Below are 7342 nucleotides of genomic sequence, written 5' to 3'. Positions count from 1 at the left end.
AGACAAACAGATTATATAATTAATTAAACAGAGACCTGAATGAAACCTGATAAAACTTCCTATGATGTTTAATCTCGACTAGATCCCTCAATCACCTGAAGTCAGTTTTCACAAGTATTATTAAACCCACTTCAAAATGCAGGTCTCTGTGTGCTTCTTAGGATGTCCAGGCAGGTGATTCACTTCTAACCGAAGTCTTGCAGGTGTTTACATGGTTTTCACATCTGCCAGATCATCGAAAAATCAAATTTCAGTACAAGTGTATATATATATATATATATATATATATTTTTTTTTTTTGTACTTTTACACCTTTTTCTCACCAATTTCATGATATCCAATTGCAACTCCCCTACGGACTCCGGGGAGAGGCGAAGGTCGAGCCATGTGTCCTCTGAAACACGACCCTGCCAAGCCGCACTGCACATCTTGACACACTGCTCGTTTAACCCGGAAGACAGCCACACCAATGTGTCGGAGGAAACACTGTCCAGCTGGCGACCGAAGTCAGCGTGCATGCTGACCACCACAAGGAGTCGCTAGAGCACAATGGGACAAGGACGTCCCGGCCAGCCAAACCCTCCAAACCCTCCCCAAACATAACGCTTTGTATTCAGGATATAAAGTTTGTTTCTTTGCCACATTCTTTTGTAGTATTACTTTAGTGCCAACAGCCTCTCTATTCTCTCATGTGATTTCAGGTCCTCTGACTGGGAATGCTTCCTTCTTTTCACTCTGTCATTTAGGTTAGTATTGTGGAGTAACTACAATGTTGTTGATCCATCCGCAGTTTTCTCATATCACAATCATTAAACACTAACTATTTTAAAGTCACCATTGGCCTCATGGTGAAATCCCTGAGCGGTTTCCTTCCTCTCCAGCAACTGAGTTAGTGACTGGGTATATTGATACACCATCTAAAGTGTAATTAATAACTTCACCATGCTCAAAGGGATATTCAATGTCTGCTTTTTTTTACCCATCCACCAATACATGCCCTTCTTTGCGAGGCGTTGGAAAACCTCCCTGGTCTTTGTGGTTGAATCTGTGTTTGAAATTCACTGCTCAACTGAGAGACAATACAGATAATTGTATGTGTGGGGAACAGAGATGAGGTATTCATTCAAATATCATGTTAAACACTATTATTGCACACAGTGAGTCCATGCAACTTATGTGACTTGTTAAGCAAAATCTTTACTCCTGAACTTATTTAGGCTTTTAATTAAATGTGTAAACATTTCCAAAAACATAATTCCACTTTGACATTATGGGGTATTGAATCTATTTAACCCCAGTATCTCTACTTGCACATTCATCTTCTGCACATCCTACCATTCCAGTGTTTAATTGCTATATTGTAATTACTTCGCCACCATGGCCTATTTATTGCCTAACCTCTCTTATCCTACCTCATTTACACATGCTGTATATAGATTTTTCTACTGTATAATTGATTGTATGTTTGTTTTACTCCATGTGTAACTCTGTGTTGTTGTATGTGTCGAATTGCTATGCTTTATCTTGGCCAGGTCGCAGTTGCAAATGAGAACTTGTTCTCAACTGGCCTACCTGGTTAAATAAAGGTGAAATAAAAATAAATAAAAATATTTTTTAAATTTAGGCTGTAACACAACGAAATGTGGGACAAGTCAAGGGGTGTGAATACTTTCTGAAGGCACTGTATATATAAAACTCCCCCCACACAGCAATCTAATAGCATCAGTAAAATCTGTTGAAATTAAACCACAGATAAATATACCTAACATAGTACATCTATTAAACAATACATCACAACACATACATCAGAAATAGTTACACATTATAGAGATCCATTCATGGATGTACAGGTCTGTTGGATAAACGTTCAGAAATGTCCACTGCTGATTTTTTCCAGGCGTCCATAGCGGACACCCTGGCCCTATGAATCCTGGCCGTGGACAAATTCTCAGTCAGAAACACAAGTCAGAACACAGCCTCTCTATTCTCTCGTGTGATTTCAGGTCCTCTGACTGGGAAAATGTCTTTTCACAATGAGAACAGTGGTATGTCTTCTCCTCCTGTGTATTAGTATGTTGGAAAGGCTTTTCTCCTGTGTGTTTTCTCGTATGCTTTTTCAGACTCCCCGACCACCTAAAACTCTTTTCACACTGGGAACATTGGAAAGGCTTTTCTCCTGTGTGTATTCTCTCATGCGTTTTCAGGCTCACTAACCACCTAAAACTGTTTCCACAGTGAGAACAGTGATAAGGTTTCTCTCCCGTGTGTATTCTCTCATGCTTTTTCAGGACCCATAACCACCTAAAACTCTTTCCACAGTGGGAACAGTGATAAGGCTTCTCTCCCGTGTGTGTTCTCTCATGCCCAACCAGGGCTCCTAACTGAGTAAAATTCTTTCCACAGTGGGAACAGTGGTAGGGCTTTTCTCCTGTATGTGTTCTCTCATGCATTTTCAGGCTCCCTAACCACCTAAAACTCTTTCCACAGTGGGAGCAGTGGTGTTGGTTAGGTGTCTCTGGGTCTGTTTCCCCTGAGGAACTCTTCCTGCTGTCAGAGTCTGGTCTCTCTCCTGCAAAAGACAGAGTATCTAGTTAAACAGAGAGACCTGAATGAAACCTGCATTAAATAAAAATGTCTTCCTATGAGGTTTAATCTAGACTAGATCCCTCAATACCCTGAGGTCAGTTTTCACAACATTACATCATTAATAATAAACTTGGTGACGGTGAGATTTAAAAACAAATGATGAAGAGCTCCAAATCTAATCTCTCAGGGAATGTCATGTTTATAGGCTGATCAGAGCTCTATAATAATACATAATGTCATGTTTATAGGCTGATCAGAGCTCTATAATAATAGATAATGTCATGTTTATAGGCTGAGCAGAGCTCTATAATAATAGATAATGTCATGTTTATAGGCTGAACAGAGCTCTATAATAATAGATAATGTCATGTTTATAGGCTGAGCAGAGCTCTATAATAATAGATCATGTTTATAGGCTGAGCAGAGCTCTATAATAATAGATAATGTCATGTTTATAGGCTGAACAGAGCTCTATAATAATAGATAATGTCATGTTTATAGGCTGAGCAGAGCTCTATAATAATAGATCATGTTTATAGGCTGAGCAGAGCTCTATAATAATAGATAATGTTATAGGCTGATCAGAGCTCTATAATAATAGATAATGTCATGTTTATAGGCTGAGCAGAGCTCTATAATAATAGATAATGTCATGTTTATAGGCTGATCAGAGCTCTATAATAATATATATTACTATTCCAGTCAGTGTTATAGGCTGAACAGAGCTCTATAATAATAGATAATGTCATGTTTATAGGCTGATCAGAGCTCTATAATAATAGATAATGTCATGTTTATAGGCTGATCAGAGCTCTATAATAATAGATCATGTTTATAGGCTGATCAGAGCTCTATAATAATAGATCATGTTTATAGGCTGATCAGAGCTCTATAATAATAGATCATGTTTATAGGCTGAGCAGAGCTCTATAATAATAGATAATGTCATGTTTATAGGCTGATCAGAGCTCTATAATAATATATATTACTATTCCAGTCAGTGTTATAGGCTGCAGTTGATCCATTGTTAATAACGTTTTGTTGGTGTCCCACTTCATCTCTAAAGTAATAATGGACATTACTATCTCTCTAAATTATATTTTTTTGTTTAGCCACACCTTTCCTTCAAAATTGTTATTTTGAAGACTTACAAACTGTCCTTTTGCTATTATGTTCAGTCTCCCCAAAACACTTGTCCTTTTGCTAATATTTTCAGTCTCCCCAAAACGCTTGTCCTTTTGCTAATATGTTCAGTCTCCCCATAACACGTGTCCATTTCATTTCAATAATGCTTCTTATTGTAACGGGCGTCGTATAGAGGGGACCAAAACGCAGCGTGTTGAGTGTTCATTATTATATTTATTTACTCAAAACACTAATGACAAAATAACAAAAGGATATTATCAACTTACAGTTCTGTCAGGTACAGAGACTAAACAGAATGCAACTGCCCACAAAAACCCAGGAAGAAAAACCCCTACTTAAATATGATCTCCAATCAGAGGCAACGAGGACCAGCTGCCTCCAATTGGAGATCAACCCCCAAAAAACATAGAAATAGAAAACCTAGAACTAACACATAGAAATAGAAAACATAGAAAAACACAAAACACCGCCTGTCAAACCCTGACCTACTCTACCATAGAAAATAACCAGTTACTATGGTCAGGACGTGACACTTATTTTATGTATTTCTCCAACATTATTTAGAAATCTGCTTTTGCGGGTATACACACTCTCACGCAAGGCCTACAATGGACACACGTCAAAAATTTCATTTATAACATGTTTGCCATTCTGTGAGACAATTAAGTTGTGATTTTGTGGTGGGGGGACTCTGATGGTATACACATGTTACAGTTAAGTAATAAGGCCAGAGGAAGTGTGGTATATGGCCAATATAGCACGGTTAAAGACTGTTCTTAAGCACGACTCAACACAGAGTGCCCGGATACAGAACTTAGCCGTGGTATATTGGCCATCTATCACAAACCCCTGAGGTGTCTTATTGCTATTATAAACATGTTACCAACATAATTAGAACAGTAAAAATACATGACATACCCGTGGTATACGGCCTGATATACCATGGCTGTCATTTTAAAATGTAGCTTTAACATTATATTATAACATGAATTCCTATAGTACAGAACAACATTTTCAAGTATAGAATTTCAGTAGCATGCTGCTTTAAAACAACACGTTCGTTCAAAACCTTTGGAGAGTTAGAGCCCGTTTTTAAGACAGTACTTACTGATGGTAATCAGATCTCCTGACTCCTCTGTCAATATGACCGTTATCTCTCCCTTTCTTCACTCCAAAAACTGCATCCTCTTCTTTCTCTTCCTCCTCTTCTTTTACAGTAACATCCTCCTCCTCCTTCACTCTGAACGCGTCTTCCTTCTCCTCTTTCATGACAATGTTCAGCCACAGAGCTTCTTTCTCCGTCCAGCAGACCTATCCTTCTTTAGTAGGCGAGGAATACATCAGTGAGCTCATGGTCGGGGATGTTAGCTAGCTAGTTAGCATGAGCGACTAGTTTAGTGCTAGGCTAACTTATCAAGCCAGCTAGTTGACTAACAATGTACCTATAACATTTAAATGGGGGCAATTAACTAGATGTCAGAAGTATATTTAAAACACAGAGGCAAATATGCACAGAAACAGTCTAAATGTTTCGGCTGTAGGCTACCAAGGTGGCTGACTCGCTGTTGTTGATCCGTTCCGTCCACTAGATTATACGTCACGCTGCAGCATCGCCTGAAAGACGCACATCGCCGTCTGCTGACTGGAGGGAAACGCAGTTGAGATTGTTTTTTTTTTTTTAAAACAAATGTATTTTTCATTCCTTTCATGAAATAATAATATTATATTGAGACGTTCAAATAGAGCACTGCATATTTTAAGTGAGAATTTAAAACATACTATCATTCACATCTGTATTTAAGGCAGTTTCATATTCATTCATTTAAAGAAACCCACTGGTCACACTGGTTGAATTATCTGTCAAACTAGGAACTCCGCAGCCTAGTTGAACAGTGATCTATGTTCTATGAACGCTGCTGGGAGCAAACTGGAGAGTAGCTAGAGGAAAACAAACCTAACTGCATGTCCAGGCCCTGGTATCTGTATTTAAGGCAGTTTCATATTCATAATTTTTTTTTTTTTTATTATTATTTATTTATTTTTTATTTTTTAGTTTACAGTAATGTATTCGCTAACTATTATTTTATTTTTTTGTAGTTTTTTAGTTTGCACAGATCTTTATTTAACTTGTTGTAAATAACAGTAACATGCAGAACATAAACATAACATAACATAACAGCCAGAGGGAATCCAAAGAAATTAGAGAAAAATAAAAAAAACTATTCTATCAAATCAAATACAGACATATATCGAATACATTTTTTTGACATATTGTTTTGTATACGTTTTAAAGATTCTACGTACTTTTCCAAATCAGATAAAAAAATTAAGAAAAGGGGCTTTATCTTCATAAATTTTGATTTGTGGATGAAAGATTTTCCTAATAAAATAAAGAGATTTATGACATACTCACGTTCAATTGTGGAATCAGTGTAGTAAAATAATATGTCAAACTTAGTAATATCAATGGTTGTATGCAATTTGCGGCTAAGATATAGTTTTACATCAGTCCAAAATACTTCACTATATAAACAATTACAGAATAAGTGTTCAATAGATTCAGTTTCTAGTTCACAAAAACTGCATTCACTGGTAACGTCAAATATATATTTAGAAATCAAGCTATTACACGGATAGCATCTATGGATTATCTTAAAGGAGATCTCCTTTACTTTATTGGTCACCATAAATCTGTGTGGAGTGAGCCAAGCACGGCGCCAGTTTACATCAAACGATGAAGCCCAACAAAATATCGCAGAGGGAATAGACTTCCTGTAGAAAATATCCCTTATTAAACGATTGTTGAATTTCGTATCTAGTAGACCAATGCCATTCAACTGAATATCGCTTACAATCGGAGATATTCCAAAATATGCATTATTCTGAAGTAAAGTTTTTATCCCACTAGGTATAGCTTTAATAACAGTGTCATATTCCTTGCTTGAAACCTCAAAGTTGTATATTTCCATAAATTCTCTCCGTGTAAATAGATTCCCACTGTTATTAACCAATTGGCTGACAAGAACAATGTTTTTCGAGAACCATTTATGGTTAAATAACATCTTATTTCTATGTAATATTGACCCATTGTTCCAAATAAAACATTTATGAGGTGAAAAGTTGTGTTTATACAACAAAGCCCAGCACATTAAAGCCTGCTTGTGAAAAACCGCCAGTTTCACAGGAATTTTACCCACAATATATGGACATTGTAGTAAAGAATTAAGCCCGCCGAACTTCTGAAAAACAAAATGAGGTATAATATTCCAGAAGCTATGAGGATTTTTTATGTACCTTTTAATCCAGCTGACCTTTGATATCTGATTGAAGAGAGTGAAATCTAAGACATTTAGACCGCCATCACAAACCCTGTTGGTGATAACATCTCTTTTTATCTTATGTGGCTTGTTTTTCCATATGAAGTTGTACAAAAGCCTATCTAAGGTACAGCAAGTGGATTTGGGAATGTCAATAGATGAAAAAAGATAGGATGCACGAGATAGCCCCTCAGCTTTGGATAAAAGCACCCTTCCTTGAAGACTTAAATCCCTCCCTAACCATGAGGATAATTTTTTTTGTTGACAGATTCAGTTACAGGGTTCAAATTAAG

The 7342-nt window shown here is 36.9% G+C and overlaps 1 long non-coding RNA gene across 1 annotated transcript; it reads right to left on the bottom strand.

Annotated features, from left to right (window-relative positions):
- Positions 1 to 1657: 1657 nt before the first annotated feature.
- On the bottom strand, positions 1658 to 5379 carry LOC106590910 (uncharacterized). Its single transcript, XR_001325135.2, has 2 exons — positions 4841 to 5379; positions 1658 to 2569 (listed from the first exon to the last, which is right to left on the bottom strand). It is a non-coding gene; the product is annotated as an uncharacterized lncRNA (long non-coding RNA).
- Positions 5380 to 7342: the final 1963 nt, after the last annotated feature.

This window comes from Salmo salar, unplaced genomic scaffold (genome assembly GCF_905237065.1).
Source record: "Salmo salar unplaced genomic scaffold, Ssal_v3.1, whole genome shotgun sequence".
Lineage (NCBI taxonomy): Eukaryota > Metazoa > Chordata > Actinopteri > Salmoniformes > Salmonidae > Salmo > Salmo salar.
Note: the sequence above shows the minus strand (reverse complement) of the source record. Positions and strands in the feature narration are given on the sequence as shown.